Here is a 17,500-nt window from a genome sequence, read left to right on the forward strand (position 1 = left end):
TCACCGGCCCCGAGCACCAGCGGTCAGCCACGGAGGGTGCTGGATCATCCATACTTCCATAGCTCCAGAGCTCCATAGCCCCGGAGCTCCATAGCTCCATAGCCCCGGAGCTCCATAGCTCCATAGCCCCGGAGCTCCATAGCCCCGGAGCTCCATAGCTCCATAGCCCCGGAGCTCCATAGCCCCGGAGCTCCATAGCCCCGGAGCTCCATAGCTCCATAGCCCCGGAGCTCCATAGCCCCGGAGCTCCATAGCTCCATAGCCCCGGAGCTCCATAGCTCCATACTTCCATAGCCCCATACTTCCATAGCTCCATAGCTCCATACTTCCATAGCTCCAGCCGCGGAGGGTGCTGGCTGGTGGCTCCATAGCTCCATACTTCCATACTTGCAGCCACGGAGTTGGCTAAAATTGCACTAAGTGCGAAAGCCCATTCATTTACAACGGCGTGTCCGCCAGGCGGCGACATTTCCCCGTTACCGGTGGCTGCGCGGCGGGTGAGTGACAGAGCTTATCCGAGCGGCTGGAACTCTGCGCCGGCGTGGTCGAGCGTGAGGCCTCGGCCCTTTGGCTGCCTGGTACCTAAAACACTTCCATTGATCCAGCCACGGAGGGTGCTGGCTGGTGGCTCCATACCTCCAGAGCTCCAGAGCTCCATAGCACCAGAGCTCCATAGCTCCATAGCACCAGAGCTCCATAGCTCCATAGCACCAGAGCTCCATAGCTCCATAGCACCAGAGCTCCATAGCTCCATAGCACCAGAGCTCCATAGCTCCATAGCACCAGAGCTCCATAGCTCCATAGCACCAGAGCTCCATAGCTCCATAGCACCAGAGCTCCATAGCTCCATAGCACCAGAGCTCCATAGCTCCATAGCACCAGAGCTCCATAGCTCCATAGCACCAGAGCTCCATAGCTCCATAGCACCAGAGCTCCATAGCTCCATAGCACCAGAGCTCCATAGCTCCATAGCACCAGGGCTCCATAGCTCCATAGCTCCAGGGCTCCATAGCTCCATAGCTCCAGAGCTCCAGAGCTCCAGAGCTCCATAGCTCCATAGCTCCATAGCTCCATACTTCCATAGCTCCGGAGCTCCATGGCTCCATACTTCCATAGCTCCAGCCTGGCTGGCTGGTGGCTCCATAGCTCCATACTTGCAGCCACGGAGCTGGCGAAAATTGCACTAAGTGCGAAAGCCCATTCATTTACAACGGCGTGTCCACAAGGCGGCGACATTTCCCCGTTACCGGTGGCTGCGCGGCGGGTGAGTGACAGAGCTTATCCGAGCGGCTGGAACTCTGCGCCGGCGTGGTCGAGCGTGAGGCCTCGGCCCTTTGGCTGCCTGGTACCTAAAACACTTCCATTGATCCAGCCTCGGAGGGTGCTGGCTGGTGGCTCCATACCTCCATAGCTCCATACCTCCAGAGCTCCAGAGCTCCATAGCACCAGAGCTCCATAGCTCCATAGCACCAGAGCTCCATAATACCAGAGCTCCATAGCTCCATAGCTCCATAGCACCAGAGCTCCATAGCTCCATAGCACCAGAGCTCCATAGCTCCATAGCACCAGAGCTCCATAGCTCCATAGCACCAGAGCTCCATAGCTCCATAGCACCAGAGCTCCATAGCTCCATAGCACCAGAGCTCCATAGCTCCATAGCACCAGGGCTCCATAGCTCCATAGCTCCAGGGCTCCATAGCTCCATAGCTCCAGAGCTCCAGAGCTCCAGAGCTCCATAGCTCCATAGCTCCATAGCTCCATACTTCCATAGCTCCGGAGCTCCATGGCTCCATACTTCCATAGCTCCAGCCTGGCTGGCTGGTGGCTCCATAGCTCCATACTTGCAGCCACGGAGCTGGCGAAAATTGCACTAAGTGCGAAAGCCCATTCATTTACAACGGCGTGTCCACAAGGCGGCGACATTTCCCCGTTACCGGTGGCTGCGCGGCGGGTGAGTGACAGAGCTTATCCGAGCGGCTGGAACTCTGCGCCGGCGTGGTCGAGCGTGAGGCCTCGGCCCTTTGGCTGCCTGGTACCTAAAACACTTCCATTGATCCAGCCTCGGAGGGTGCTGGCTGGTGGCTCCATACCTCCATAGCTCCATACCTCCAGAGCTCCAGAGCTCCATAGCACCAGAGCTCCATAGCTCCATAGCACCAGAGCTCCATAATACCAGAGCTCCATAGCTCCATAGCTCCATAGCACCAGAGCTCCATAGCTCCATAGCACCAGAGCTCCATAGCTCCATAGCACCAGAGCTCCATAGCTCCATAGCACCAGAGCTCCATAGCTCCATAGCACCAGAGCTCCATAGCTCCATAGCACCAGAGCTCCATAGCTCCATAGCACCAGAGCTCCATAGCTCCATAGCACCAGAGCTCCATAGCTCCATAGCACCAGAGCTCCATAGCTCCATAGCACCAGAGCTCCATAGCTCCATAGCACCAGAGCTCCATAGCTCCATAGCACCAGAGCTCCATAGCTCCATAGCACCAGAGCTCCATAGCTCCATAGCTCCAGCCTGGGTGGCTGGTGGCTCCATAGCTCCATACTTCCATAGCTCCAGTCAGAGAGTGTGCTAAAATTGCACTAAGTGCGAAAGCCCATTCATTTACAACGGCGTGTCCACAAGGCGGCGACATTTCCCCGTTACCGGTGGCTGCGCGGCGGGTGAGTGACAGAGCTTATCCGAGCGGCTGGAACTCTGCGCCGGCGTGGTCGAGCGTGAGGCCTCGGCCCTTTGGCTGCCTGGTACCTAAAACACTTCCATTGATCCAGCCACGGAGGGTGCTGGCTGGTGGCTCCATAGCTCCATACCTCCAGAGCTCCAGAGCTCCATAGCACCAGAGCTCCATAGCTCCATAGCACCAGAGCTCCATAGCACCAGAGCTCCATAGCTCCATAGCACCAGAGCTCCATAGCTCCATAGCACCAGAGCTCCATAGCTCCATAGCACCAGAGCTCCATAGCTCCATAGCTCCATAGCACCAGAGCTCCATAGCTCCATAGCACCAGAGCTCCATAGCTCCATAGCACCAGAGCTCCATAGCTCCATAGCACCAGAGCTCCATAGCTCCATAGCACCAGAGCTCCATAGCTCCATAGCACCAGAGCTCCATAGCTCCATAGCACCAGAGCTCCATAGCTCCATAGCACCAGAGCTCCATAGCTCCATAGCACCAGAGCTCCATAGCTCCATAGCTCCAGGGCTCCATAGCTCCATAGCTCCAGGGCTCCATAGCTCCAGGGCTCCAGGGCTCCATAGCTCCAGGGCTCCATAGCTCCAGGGCTCCAGGGCTCCATAGCTCCATACCTCCAGAGCTCCATACCTCCAGAGCTCCAGAGCTCCATAGCACCAGAGCTCCATGGCTTCAGAGCTCCATAGCACCATAGCTCCATACCTCCAGAGCTCCAGGGCTCCATAGCTCCATAGCTCCATAGCTCCATAGCTCCATACCTCCAGAGCTCCATAGCACCAGAGCTCCATGGCTCCATAGCTCCAGCCTGGGTGGCTGGTGGCTCCATAGCTCCATACTTCCATAGCTCCAGTCAGAGAGTTGGCGAAAATTGCACTAAGTGCGAAAGCCCATTCATTTACAACGGCGTGTCCGCCAGGCGGCGACATTTCCCCGTTACCGGTGGCTGCGCGGCGGGTGAGTGACAGAGCTTATCCGAGCGGCTGGAACTCTGCGCCGGCGTGGTCGAGCGGCTGGCCTCGGTAGTTGAGGTACCAGGGGTGGGGCGGGGAGCTCCAGGCGGGTCTTGTGAGAGAGTGAAGCCGAGCGGCTGGAACTCTCGGCCGGCCTGGTCGAGCGGCTGGCCTCGGTAGTTGAGGTACCAGGGGCGGGCTGGGGAGCTCCAGGCGGGGCTTGTGAGAGAGTGAAGCCGAGCGGCTGGAACTCTGGGCCGGCCTGGTCGAGCGGCTGGCCTCGGTAGTTGAGGTACCAGGGGTGGGCTGGGGAGCTCCAGGCGGGGCTTCTGAGAGAGTGTAGCCGAGCGGCTGGAACTCTGGGCCGGCGTGGTTGAGCAGCATGCCCGCGGAGGTGGCTCTTCCATAGGCAGGGAGGGTGCTGGAGCTCCACACTTCCATAGGCAGGGAGGGTGCTGGAGCTCCACACTTCCATAGGCAGGGAGGGTGCTGGAGCTCCACACTTCCATAGGCAGGGAGGGTGCTGGAGCTCCACACTTCCATAGGCAGGGAGGGTGCTGGAGCTCCACACTTCCATAGGCAGGGAGGGTGCTGGAGCTCCACACTTCCATAGGCAGGGAGGGTGCTGGAGCTCCACACTTCCATAGGCAGGGAGGGTGCTGGAGCTCCACACTTCCATAGGCAGGGAGGGTGCTGGAGCTCCACACTTCCATAGGCAGGGAGGGTGCTGGAGCTCCACACTTCCATAGGCAGGGAGGGTGCTGGAGCTCCACACTTCCATAGGCAGGGAGGGTGCTGGAGCTCCACACTTCCATAGGCAGGGAGGGTGCTGGAGCTCCACACTTCCATAGGCAGGGAGGGTGCTGGAGCTCCACACTTCCATAGGCAGGGAGGGTGCTGGAGCTCCACACTTCCATAGGCAGGGAGGGTGCTGGAGCTCCACACTTCCATAGGCAGGGAGGGTGCTGGAGCTCCACACTTCCATAGGCAGGGAGGGTGCTGGAGCTCCACACTTCCATAGGCAGGGAGGGTGCTGGAGCTCCACACTTCCATAGGCAGGGAGGGTGCTGGAGCTCCACACTTCCATAGGCAGGGAGGGTGCTGGAGCTCCACACTTCCATAGGCAGGGAGGGTGCTGGAGCTCCACACTTCCATAGGCAGGGAGGGTGCTGGAGCTCCACACTTCCATAGGCAGGGAGGGTGCTGGAGCTCCACACTTCCATAGGCAGGGAGGGTGCTGGAGCTCCACACTTCCATAGGCAGGGAGGGTGCTGGAGCTCCACATCCACACTTCCAGCCACTGCATGCTGGCACTTCCACCTTGCTTGCTAAGTCGGCGTGATCTTGCCCAAAAAGTCCCTCCTCACCTCCAGCTGGAAGTGGAAAAAAATCCTCCACCTGCTTGGCCGAGGTTCTGGAAGCCAGCAGCTCGCAGAATGTTGCCAAAGTTTCACTGGAAGGAAAAGAAAAGAGAAGACCGAGTGCGCATTTCACCTACCGCCGAATGTCCACAAGAGGGAAGTGTCACTCCGTCGCAGAATCTGCGCCGACGCACTCGGCACCCTTCGAATTTATGGTGCCGGTGCGGGTGTTCTGGGTGCAAAAAGGCCGCCCAAGTGGTAGAAAAAAATCAGACTTCGTCTCTTAGGTCGAAATTAATGCCAAGTTTTGAAATGCGCTGGCAGGGGTGGACCAGGGCCCGTTAGAAGTGCTTAGCCGAGGTCCTGGAAGCCTAACCCGGCGTGATCTTGTGCAAAAAGCCGCTGCTGAGCTCCAGCTGGAAGTGTAAAAAGAACCGGGCTGGATCAAAAAAAGAACCGGGCGGCCCGTTAAAATTGCTTAGCCGAGGTCCTGGAACCCTAACCCGGCGTGATCTTGTGCAAAAAGCCGCTGCTGAGCTCCAGCTGGAAGTGTAAAAAGAACCGGGCTGGTTCAAAAAAAGAACCGGGCGACCCGTTAGAAGTGCTTAGCCGAGGTCCTGGAAGCCTAACCCGGCGTGATCTTGTGCAAAAAGCCGCTGCTGAGCTCCAGCTGGAAGTGGAAAAAGAACCGGGCTGGATCAAAAAAGAACCGGGCGACCCGTTAAAATTGCTTAGCCGAGGTCCTGGAAGCCTAACACGGCGTGTTCTTGTGCAAAAAGCCGCTCCCGAGCTCCAGCTGGAAGTGTAAAAAGAACCAGGCTGGATAAAAAAAAGAACCGGGCTGGATCAAAAAAGAACCGGGCGACCCGTTAAAATTGCTTAGCCGAGGTCCTGGAAGCCTAACACGGCGTGATCTTGTGCAAAAAGCCGCTCCCGAGCTCCAGCTGGAAGTGTAAAAAGAACCGGGCTGGATAAAAAAAGAACCGGGCTGGATCAAAAAAGAACCGGGCGGCCCGTTAAAATTGCTTAGCCGAGGTCCTGGAAGCCTAACACGGCGTGATCTTGTGCAAAAAGCCGCTCCCGAGCTCCAGCTGGAAGTGTAAAAAGAACCGGGCTGGATCAAAAAAGAACCGGGCTGGATAAAAAAAAGAACCGGGCGGCCCGTTAAAATTGCTTAGCCGAGGTCCTGGAAGCCTAACCCGGCGTGATCTTGTGCAAAAAGCCGCTCCCGAGCTCCAGCTGGAAGTGTAAAAAGAACCGGGCTGGATAAAAAAAGAACCGGGCTGGATCAAAAAAAGAACCGGGCGACCCGTTAAAATTGCTTAGCCGAGGTCCTGGAAGCCTAACACGGCGTGATCTTGTGCAAAAAGCCGCTCCCGAGCTCCAGCTGGAAGTGTAAAAAGAACCGGGCTGGATCAAAAAAGAACCGGGCTGGATAAAAAAAAAGAACCGGGCGACCCGTTAAAATTGCTTAGCCGAGGTCCTGGAAGCCTAACCCGGCGTGATCTTGTGCAAAAAGCCGCTCCCGAGCTCCAGCTGGAAGTGTAAAAAGAACCGGGCTGGATAAAAAAAGAACCGGGCTGGATCAAAAAAAGAACCGGGCGACCCGTTAAAATTGCTTAGCCGAGGTCCTGGAAGCCTAACACGGCGTGATCTTGTGCAAAAAGCCGCTCCCGAGCTCCAGCTGGAAGTGTAAAAAGAACCGGGCTGGATAAAAAAAGAACCGGGCTGGATCAAAAAAGAACCGGGCGACCCGTTAAAATTGCTTAGCCGAGGTCCTGGAAGCCTAACCCGGCGTGATCTTGTGCAAAAAGCCGCTCCCGAGCTCCAGCTGGAAGTGTAAAAAGAACCGGGCTGGATAAAAAAAAGAACCGGGCTGGATCAAAAAAGAACCGGGCGACCCGTTAAAATTGCTTAGCCGAGGTCCTGGAAGCCTAACACGGCGTGATCTTGTGCAAAAAGCCGCTCCCGAGCTCCAGCTGGAAGTGTAAAAAGAACCGGGCTGGATAAAAAAAGAACCGGGCTGGATCAAAAAAGAACCGGGCGACCCGTTAAAATTGCTTAGCCGAGGTCCTGGAAGCCTAACCCGGCGTGATCTTGTGCAAAAAGCCGCTCCCGAGCTCCAGCTGGAAGTGTAAAAAGAACCGGGCTGGATAAAAAAAAGAACCGGGCTGGATCAAAAAAGAACCGGGCGACCCGTTAAAATTGCTTAGCCGAGGTCCTGGAAGCCTAACACGGCGTGATCTTGTGCAAAAAGCCGCTCCCGAGCTCCAGCTGGAAGTGTAAAAAGAACCGGGCTGGATAAAAAAAAGAACCGGGCTGGATCAAAAAAGAACCGGGCGACCCGTTAAAATTGCTTAGCCGAGGTCCTGGAAGCCTAACCCGGCGTGATCTTGTGCAAAAAGCCGCTCCCGAGCTCCAGCTGGAAGTGTAAAAAGAACCGGGCTGGATAAAAAAAAGAACCGGGCTGGATCAAAAAAGAACCGGGCGACCCGTTAAAATTGCTTAGCCGAGGTCCTGGAAGCCTAACACGGCGTGATCTTGTGCAAATAGCCGCTCCCGAGCTCCAGCTGGAAGTGTAAAAAGAACCAGGCTGGATAAAAAAAAGAACCGGGCTGGATCAAAAAAGAACCGGGCGACCCGTTAAAATTGCTTAGCCGAGGTCCTGGAAGCCTAACCCGGCGTGATCTTGTGCAAAAAGCCGCTCCCGAGCTCCAGCTGGAAGTGTAAAAAGAACCGGGCTGGATAAAAAAAAGAACCGGGCTGGATCAAAAAAGAACCGGGCGACCCGTTAAAATTGCTTAGCCGAGGTCCTGGAAGCCTAACACGGCGTGTTCTTGTGCAAAAAGCCGCTCCCGAGCTTCAGCTGGAAGTGTAAAAAGAACCGGGCTGGATAAAAAAAGAACCGGGATGGATAAAAAAAAGAACCGGGCGACCCGTTAAAATTGCTTAGCCGAGGTCCTGGAAGCCTAACACGGCGTGATCTTGTGCAAAAAGCCGCTCCCGAGCTCCAGCTGGAAGTGTAAAAAGAACCAGGCTGGATAAAAAAAAGAACCGGGCTGGATCAAAAAAGAACCGGGCGACCCGTTAAAATTGCTTAGCCGAGGTCCTGGAAGCCTAACACGGCGTGATCTTGTGCAAAAAGCCGCTCCCGAGCTCCAGCTGGAAGTGTAAAAAGAACCAGGCTGGATAAAAAAAGAACCGGGCTGGATCAAAAAAGAACCGGGCGACCCGTTAAAATTGCTTAGCCGAGGTCCTGGAAGCCTAACCCGGCGTGATCTTGCCCGAAATTCGGCCTCTATACTTCCATTTTAGGTACCAGGCGCTCATAGTGTGTTGGTCCCACTAGTCAGTGTACTGGTCCCACTCGCTAGTGTACTGGTCCCCCTAGTCAGTGTACTCATCCAGTTACCCCCCGTTTTCCAAAACACCATCGGCACGTATAAGGGGGGGACTCCTGAGAGAGATGAGGTATATGGCAGCGCAACACCAATCCGCTCCGCGCTGGTTCCCATGTCGGCTACGGATGAATAAAACCAGCCTGTCCCCCCTGGAGCTCACGAGACACGGAATTTTTTCTAAGTGCCAACGGCTCTTCCGAGCAAACGTGTCCGCTCCGGCTGGTTCCCCCGTCGGCCTCGAATGACGAAAAATGCCGGTCTCCGCCCGGAGCTCATGACAAACGAAAAATTTTCTAAGTGCCAACGGCACTAGCGAGCGAATGTGTCCGCTCGGCGCTGGTTCCCGGGTCGAACCCGGAAGACGAAAAACGCCGGTCCTCGCCCGGAGCTCATGACAAACGAAAAATTTTCTAAGTGCCAACGGCACTAGCGAGCGAATGTGTCCGCTCGGCGCTGGTTCCCGGGTCGAACCCGGAAGACGAAAAACGCCGCTCTCCGCCCGGAGCTCATGACAAACGAAAAATTTTCTAAGTGCCAACGGCACTAGCGAGCGAATGTGTCCGCTCGGCGCTGGTTCCCGGGTCGAACCCGGAAGACGAAAAACGCCGGTCCTCGCCCGGAGCTCATGACAAACGAAAAATTTTCTAAGTGCCAACGGCACTAGCGAGCGAATGTGTCCGCTCGGCGCTGGTTCCCGGGTCGAACCCGGAAGACGAAAAACGCCGCTCTCCGCCCGGAGCTCATGACAAACGAAAAATTTTCTAAGTGCCAACGGCACTAGCGAGCGAATGTGTCCGCTCGGCGCTGGTTCCCGGGTCGAACCCGGAAGACGAAAAACGCCGGTCCTCGCCCGGAGCTCATGACAAACGAAAAATTTTCTAAGTGCCAACGGCACTAGCGAGCGAATGTGTCCGCTCGGCGCTGGTTCCCGGGTCGAACCCGGAAGACGAAAAACGCCGGTCTCCGCCCGGAGCTCATGACAAACGAAAAATTTTCTAAGTGCCAACGGCACTAGCGAGCGAATGTGTCCGCTCGGCGCTGGTTCCCGGGTCGGACCCGGAAGACGAAAAACGCCGGTCTCCGCCCGGAGCTCATGACAAACGAAAAATTTTCTAAGTGCCAACGGCACTAGCGAGCGAATGTGTCCGCTCGGCGCTGGTTCCCGGGTCGAACCCGGAAGACGAAAAACGCCGGTCTCCGCCCGGAGCTCATGACAAACGAAAAATTTTCTAAGTGCCAACGGCACTAGCGAGCGAATGTGTCCGCTCGGCGCTGGTTCCCGGGTCGAACCCGGAAGACGAAAAACGCCGGTCTCCGCCCGGAGCTCATGACAAACGAAAAATTTTCTAAGTGCCAACGGCACTAGCGAGCGAATGTGTCCGCTCGGCGCTGGTTCCCGGGTCGGACCCGGAAGACGAAAAACGCCGGTCCTCGCCTGGAGGTCCCAGCAAAATCGGCGAAAAAACGACTAAGTGTCAACTTTCGAAAAAACGGCTAAGTGTCGACTTTCGAAAAAACGGCTAAGTGTCAACTTTCGAAAAAACGGCTAAGTGTCAACTTTCGAAAAAACGACTAAGTGCCCACGGCTCTGCGGGGCTTGTGAGTCCGCCCCGCGCCGGTTCGGCGGTCGGCCTCAAAAAGCAAAAAATCAGCCTCTCTCCCTGGAGCTCACCAAAAATTTGTCGAAATTTTTCTAAGTTCTCCTCGAGGTACCAGGGGGTGAGGTACCCGGGCTAAGGTGCAGTACCTTTTTTGGTCTTCAGGTGCGCCAGAGTACAATGAAATGGTCCCAGTAGTCAGTGTACTCATCGACTTTCCCCCCGTTTTCCAAAGCACCTCGTTTACGAGTATGGAGGAGATGGTGCTGGTCTCCCCACGGCGTCGGACACGCCGTCCTCGACAGCACAAGGTCGGATAGAAGACCTGGAAAGCGCCGTGGCACGCGCTGGAGGTGGGCACTTTGGCGAAAAAACGACTAAGTGTCAACTTTCGAAAAAACGACTAAGTGTCAACTTTCGAAAAAACGGCTAAGTGTCAACTTTCGAAAAAACGACTAAGTGTCACCTCTCTGAAAAAATGGCAAAGTGTCGCCTCTCTGAAAATTTTCTAAGTGCCCACGGCTCTGCGGGCTCGTGCATCCGAGCCGCGCCGGTTCTGCAACCGGCCTAGAATGACGAAAAATAACGGTCTCCTCCTGGAGCTCACAGCCAATTGTGGCGAAAAAGTGGCAAAGTGCCCACGGCTCTGCGGGCTCGTGCATCCGACCCGCGCCGGTTCCGCAGTCGGCCTCGAATGACGAAAAATGACGGTCTCCTCCTGGAGCTCACAGCCAACTTGGCAAAAAGTTTCTAAGTGCCCACGGCCCTGCCGAGCTTTGGCGTCCGCCCAGCGCCGGTTCCGCAGTCGGCCTCGAATGACGAAAAATAACGGTCTCCTCCTGGAGCTCACAGCCAACTTGGCAAAAAGTTTCTAAGTGCCCACGGCCCTGCCGAGCTTTGGCGTCCGCTCAGCGCCGGTTCCGCAGTCGGCCTCGAATGACGAAAAATAACGGTCTCCTCCTGGAGCTCACAGCCAACTTGGCAAAAAGTTTCTAAGTGCCCACGGCCCTGCCGAGCTTTGGCGTCCGCCCAGCGCCGGTTCCGCAGTCGGCCTCGAATGACGAAAAAAGACGGTCTCCTCCTGGAGCTCACAGCCAACTTGGCAAAAAGTTTCTAAGTGCCCACGGCCCTTCCGAGCTTTGGCGTCCGCTCAGCGCCGGTGCCGCAGTCGGCCTCGAATGACGAAAAATGACGGTCTCCTCCTGGAGCTCACAGCCAACTTGGCAAAAAGTTTCTAAGTGCCCACGGCCCTGCCGAGCTTTGGCGTCCGCCCAGCGCCGGTTCCTCAGTCGGCCTCGAATGACGAAAAATAACGGTCTCCTCCTGGAGCTCACAGCCAACTTGGCAAAAAGTTTCTAAGTGCCCACGGCCCTGCCGAGCTTTGGCGTCCGCCCAGCGCCGGTTCCGCAGTCGGCCTAGAATGACGAAAAATAACGGTCTCCTCCTGGAGCTCACAGCCAACTTGGCAAAAAGTTTCTAAGTGCCCACGGCCCTGCCGAGCTTTGGCGTCCGCTCAGCGCCGGTGCCGCAGTCGGCCTCGAATGACGAAAAATGACGGTCTCCTCCTGGAGCTCACAGCCAACTTGGCAAAAAGTTTCTAAGTGCCCACGGCCCTGCCGAGCTTTGGCGTCCGCCCAGCGCCGGTTCCGCAGTCGGCCTCGAATGACGAAAAATAACGGTCTCCTCCTGGAGCTCACAGCCAACTTGGCAAAAAGTTTCTAAGTGCCCACGGCCCTGCCGAGCTTTGGCGTCCGCTCAGCGCCGGTGCCGCAGTCGGCCTCGAATGACGAAAAATGACGGTCTCCTCCTGGAGCTCACAGCCAACTTGGCAAAAAGTTTCTAAGTGCCCACGGCCCTGCCGAGCTTTGGCGTCCGCCCAGCGCCGGTTCCGCAGTCGGCCTCGAATGACGAAAAATAACGGTCTCCTCCTGGAGCTCACAGCCAACTTGGCAAAAAGTTTCTAAGTGCCCACGGCCCTGCCGAGCTTTGGCGTCCGCCCAGCGCCGGTTCCGCAGTCGGCCTCGAATGACGAAAAATAACGGTCTCCTCCTGGAGCTCACAGCCAACTTGGCAAAAAGTTTCTAAGTGCCCACGGCCCTGCCGAGCTTTGGCGTCCGCCCAGCGCCGGTTCCGCAGTCGGCCTCGAATGACGAAAAATGACGGTCTCCTCCTGGAGCTCACAGCCAACTTGGCAAAAAGTTTCTAAGTGTCACATCTCTGAAAAAACGGCTAAGTGTCGACTTTCGAAAAAACGGCTAAGTGTCAACTTTCGAAAAAACGGCTAAGTGTCGCCTCTCTGAAAAAACGGCAAAGTGTCAACTTTCGAAAAAACGACAGAGTGTCGCCTCTCTGAAAAAACGACTAAGTGTCGACTCTGAGAAAATGGCAAAGTGCCCACGGCTCTGCGGGCTCGTGCATCCGACCCGCGCCGGTTCCCCAGCCGGCCTGAAATAAGGCAAAACCAGCCTCTCCGCCTGGAGCTCAGAGCCAACTTGGCGAATATTTTCTAAGTGCCCACGGCTCTGCGTGGCTACGGCGTCTGCCCAGCGCCGGTTCCTGGGTCGAACCCCGAGGACGAGGAATGCCGGTCTCCGCCTGGAGGTCCCAGCTTAATCGGCGAAAATTTTCTAAGTGCCCACGGCTCTGCCGGGCTCGTGCATCCGACCCGCGCCGGTTCCCCAGCCGGCCTGAAATAAGGCAAAACCAGGCTCTCCCCCTGGAGCTCAGAGCCAATTGTGGCGAAAAAACGACTAAGTGTCAACTTTCGAAAAAACGACTAAGTGTCAACTTTCCAAAAAAACGGCTAAGTGTCGACTTTCGAAAAAACGGCTAAGTGTCAACTTTCGAAAAAACGACTAAGTGTCGCCTCTGAAAAAACGACTAAGTGTCGCCTCTCTGAAAAAACGACTAAGTGCCCACGGCTCTGGGGGGCTTGTGAGTCCGCCCCGCGCCGGTTCGGCGGTCGGCCTCAAAAAGCGAAAAATCAGCCTCTCTCCCTGGAGCTCACCAAAAATTTGTCGAAATTTTTCTAAGTTCTCCTCGAGGTACCAGGGGGTGAGGTACCCGGGCTAAGGTGCAGTACCTTTTTTGGTCTTCAGGTGCGCCAGAGTACAATGAAATGGTCCCAGTAGTCAGTGTACTCATCGACTTTCCCCCCGTTTTCCAAAGCACCCCGTTTACGAGTATGGAGGAGATGGTGCTGGTCTCCCCACGGCGTCGGACACGCCGTCCTCGACAGCACAAGGTCGGATAGAAGACCTGAAAAGCGCCGTGGCACGCGCTGGAGGTGTCACTGTGGCGAAAAAGTGACTAAGTGTCAACTTTCGAAAAAACGGCTAAGTGTCAACTTTCGAAAAAACGGCTAAGTGTCAACTTTCGAAAAAACGGCTAAGTGTCAACTTTCGAAAAAACGACTAAGTGTCGCCTCTCTGAAAAAACGGCAAAGTGTCAACTTTCGAAAAAACGACTAAGTGTCAACTTTCGAAAAAACGACTAAGTGTCACCTCTCTGAAAAAATGGCAAAGTGTCAACTGCGAATGTGGTGGTGCATGGAAGGAAGTGGAGGACGGCCGCCTCCTTAAACACAGGCCGGAGAGGAGCGTCAGGGCCAGGCTCCTCAAACATGGACCGAGTGTCGCCCTTAACACAGACCAAGGGGAGGACGGCCGCCTCCTTAAACACAGGCCGGAGAGGAGCGTCAGGGCCAGGCTCCTCAAACATGGACCGAGTGTCGCCCTTAACACAGACCAAGGGGAGGACGGCCGCCTCCTTAAACACAGGCCGGAGAGGAGCGTCAGGGCCAGGCTCCTCAAACATGGACCGAGTGTCGCCCTTAACACGGACCAAGGGGAGGACGGCCGCCTCCTTAAACACAGGCCGGAGAGGAGCGTCAGGGCCAGGCTCCTCAAACATGGACCGAGTGTCGCCCTTAACACGGACCAAGGGGAGGACGGCCGCCTCCTTAAACACAGGCCGGAGAGGAGCGTCAGGGCCAGGCTCCTCAAACATGGACCGAGTGTCGCCCTTAACACAGACCAAGGGGAGGACGGCCGCCTCCTTAAACACAGGCCGGAGAGGAGCGTCAGGGCCAGGCTCCTCAAACATGGACCGAGTGTCGCCCTTAACACGGACCAAGGGGAGGACGGCCGCCTCCTTAAACACAGGCCGGAGAGGAGCGTCAGGGCCAGGCTCCTCAAACATGGACCGAGTGTCGCCCTTAACACGGACCAAGGGGAGGACGGCCGCCTCCTTAAACACAGGCCGGAGAGGAGCGTCAGGGCCAGGCTCCTCAAACATGGACCGAGTGTCGCCCTTAACACAGACCAAGGGGAGGACGGCCGCCTCCTTAAACACAGGCCGGAGAGGAGCGTCAGGGCCAGGCTCCTCAAACATGGACCGAGTGTCGCCCTTAACACGGACCAAGGGGAGGACGGCCGCCTCCTTAAACACAGGCCGGAGAGGAGCGTCAGGGCCAGGCTCCTCAAACATGGACCGAGTGTCGCCCTTAACACGGACCAAGGGGAGGACGGCCGCCTCCTTAAACACAGGCCGGAGAGGAGCGTCAGGGCCAGGCTCCTCAAACATGGACAGAGTGTCGCCCTTAACACAGACCAAGCGGAGGACGGCCGCCTCCCTAAATACAGGCCGAACCGGAGCGCGAGTGTCGCTCCTTAAACACGGACCGAGTGGAGGACGGCCGCCTCCTTAAACACAGGCCGAACAAAATGACACAAAGTGTCAACTGCGAATGTTGTCCATCCAAGGAAGGAGCGTGATGCCCGGCCGGCTCCTTAAACACAGGCCGAGAGTCGCCCCGGACGGTCCGCCTCGCGGCGCCCGTCTGCTCGGATAAAATGACACAAAGTGTCAACTACGAATGTTGTCCATCCAAGGAGGGAGCGTGATGCCCGGCCGGCTCCGAAAACACAGGCCGAGAGTCGCCCCGGACGGTCCGCCTCGCGGCGCCCGTCTGCTCGGATAAAATGACACAAAGTGTCAACTGCGAATGTTGTCCATCCAAGGAAGGAGCGTGATGCCCGGCCGGCTCCTTAAACACAGGCCGAGAGTCGCCCCGGACGGTCCGCCTCGCTGCGCCCGCCCGCTCGGATAAAATGACACAAAGTGTCAACTACGAATGTTGTCCATCCAAGGAAGGAGCGTGATGCCCGGCCGGCTCCTTAAACACAGGCCGAGAGTCGCCCCGGACGGTCGCCTCGCGGCGCCCGTCTGCTCGGATAAAATGACACAAAGTGTCAACTACGAATGTTGTCCATCCAAGGAGGGAGCGTGATGCCCGGCCGGCTCCGAAAACACAGGCCGAGAGTCGCCCCGGACGGTCCGCCTCGCGGCGCCCGTCTGCTCGGATAAAATGACACAAAGTGTCAACTGCGAATGTTGTCCATCCAAGGAAGGAGCGTGATGCCCGGCCGGCTCCTTAAACACAGGCCGAGAGTCGCCCCGGACGGTCCGCCTCGCGGCGCCCGCCCGCTCGGATAAAATGACACAAAGTGTCAACTACGAATGTTGTCCATCCAAGGAAGGAGCGTGATGCCCGGCCGGCTCCTTAAACACAGGCCGAGAGTCGCCCCGGACGGTCGCCTCGCGGCGCCCGTCTGCTCGGATAAAATGACACAAAGTGTCAACTACGAATGTTGTCCATCCAAGGAGGGAGCGTGATGCCCGGCCGGCTCCGAAAACACAGGCCGAGAGTCGCCCCGGACGGTCCGCCTCGCGGCGCCCGTCTGCTCGGATAAAATGACACAAAGTGTCAACTACGAATGTTGTCCATCCAAGGAGGGAGCGTGAGGCCCGGCCGGCTCCGAAAACACAGGCCGAGAGTCGCCCCGGACGGTCCGCCTCGCGGCGCCCGTCTGCTCGGATAAAATGACACAAAGTGTCAACTACGAATGTTGTCCATCCAAGGAGGGAGCGTGATGCCCGGCCGGCTCCGAAAACACAGGCCGAGAGTCGCCCCGGACGGTCCGCCTCTCGAGGCGCCCGCCCGCTCGGATAAAATGACACAAAGTGTCAACTACGAATGTTGTCCATCCAAGGAGGGAGCGTGATGCCCGGCCGGCTCCGAAAACACAGGCCGAGATTCGACCCCGGACGGGCCGTCTTCTCCCGGCGCCCGCCCGCGTACGCCCCCCATCCCCGGTCGCCCGTCTGCTCCCGGCGGGCCTCCGAGTACCCCCTCACCCAACTGACCGACTGGCACTCATGACCCGCCTTGGTAGGGCCTCCATCGGCCTCGGCTCGTCCGACGTCGGGTGGACGGTTCCTACCCACTGCGGGTCGCACTCTAGCGCCCCGGCCGCCGCGTGAGCGTGCGCTCCCCGCGCCGCCCCGCAGGCCCCGGCGCGACCGTACTGCGGCGAGACCGAGACGACCCGGTTTGGCATCCATCCCACCTAGCCACGATCCACGGAGGCCGAGCGAGCGGCTGAGTGTCGGGCGCCGCGCGTGCGAGCGTCCGCCGGCCGCGCCGGTCCTTCCGCGAATGTCGTTTCTCAAACCCTCCGGCTTGATAGCGGCGGCACCACGGGAAGCCGTCCACACACACACCGTCCGACCTCTATCCGAAAAGCCTTCCCGACCAACCGCGGTCGCGGGGGCGTCTGTCGCTCCGCATCGGGGGGGCGTATGGCTTCCGCGCTACGCGCTGCGGGCTCGGGGGGGCCGCAACGGCTGAGTCTGACTCGGCCGGGGCGCAGCTTCCCTCCCGGCAGTCAGCAATAGTGCCGATCGCGCCTGCCACCAGCCCCCTCCCCGACGGGTTCGTCGGCGCCGGCTGGCCGCCGTCCGCCTTCGTTCCCCGAGGGTTCCCAACCAGCGCCGATCCAACTCCGCATCCTGGCCGCACGCAGTGCGTGCCTCGCGCGGGTAAGTCGCCGGCGCAGCGCCGCAGCTCCCGACCCCCGCGTACGGGAATAGTTGAGGGCCTCAGCGGGCCGCACCGACCGAGTCCGACTCGGGCCGGGGCGCAGATTCCCGCTTGGGTGACCGAACGTTCTCTGCTCGGGCCGGAGGGCCGACGCCCGTCCCCCCCCGTCGTCCCCCACGGACCGCCTCCGAGGCCACTTCGCACGGCTCATCCTCGGCTCCCTACCAATGCTTAATCGATGGGGCCGCCCGGCCGGATTCGCGCCCCCCTGTCCACCGCGAGTCTCCCCAGACTAACCCGAGTTACCGCCCAGCTCGCCTAACCTTGCACTCGCTCTGCCAAACGGTCGTGTAGTCGGCGGGCCGTCCTACGGGTCGCCCTCCCTCCCCAAACGCGCGGCGGGATAGCGGCAAGGCGGCGGCGGCGGCCAGCGGCGTCGGGGCGCTCGCACCGGAGAAGAGGCGTCTTACGAGGCCGGGCGCAGCTCCCTCTCGTTTACTTGCTGAGTAGCGGCGCTCGAAGGTTCCGCGGCGAGCGCGGCTCATCCCATTGAATGTCCCTGCACCAGGCTCCATCGAAGGGCCGCCCGGCCGGATTCGCACCCCCCT

Source organism: Syngnathus leptorhynchus, unplaced genomic scaffold (assembly GCF_054491065.1).
Source record: "Syngnathus leptorhynchus isolate UIUO unplaced genomic scaffold, UIUO_Slep HiC_scaffold_107, whole genome shotgun sequence".
Classification (NCBI taxonomy): Eukaryota; Metazoa; Chordata; class Actinopteri; order Syngnathiformes; family Syngnathidae; genus Syngnathus; species Syngnathus leptorhynchus.